Here is a 587-nt window from a genome sequence, read left to right on the forward strand (position 1 = left end):
ACGAAGGGGGAGATGAGAAATTGAAGAAGACGATGAATGAGCAGGGATTGAGACGAAAATTACAGTAACCTGTCTGATGGTCTGTAAATGATGTGTAAAGCAAATAAGCTAAAGGCAAAAGACGAAAAGGGAATTATGATAATAAAGGAACTTGAGGTTTGTACAGGGGACGGGTAGAGAAAGGAAAAAGATACATACGGACGTAAGACGGAAAAATCAATAATTAATGAAGGCAAGGGGTAAGAGCGAATAGTATTGGTAGTGCTAGTGGTATTGATAATAGTACGTGTGGTACCAGCAGCACCAGCACCAGCACCAGCACCAGCAGCACCAGCACCAGCACCAGCAGCACCAGCACCAGCACCAGCACCAGCAGCACCAGCACCAGCAGCACCAGCACCAGCAGCACCAGCACCAGCACCAGCACCAGCACCAGCACCAGCACCAGCACCAGCACCAGCACCAGCACCAGCACCAGCACCAGCACCAGCACCAGCAGCACCAGCACCAGCAGCACCAGCACCAGCAGCACCAACACCAGCACCAGCACCAGCAGCACCAGCACCAGCAGCACCAGCACCAGCAGC

The sequence above is a fragment of the Coenobita brevimanus genome, chromosome 96, assembly GCF_032717465.1.
Source record: "Coenobita brevimanus isolate Jiangsu-jjx chromosome 96, ASM3271746v2, whole genome shotgun sequence".
NCBI classification, from domain to species: Eukaryota; Metazoa; Arthropoda; class Malacostraca; order Decapoda; family Coenobitidae; genus Coenobita; species Coenobita brevimanus.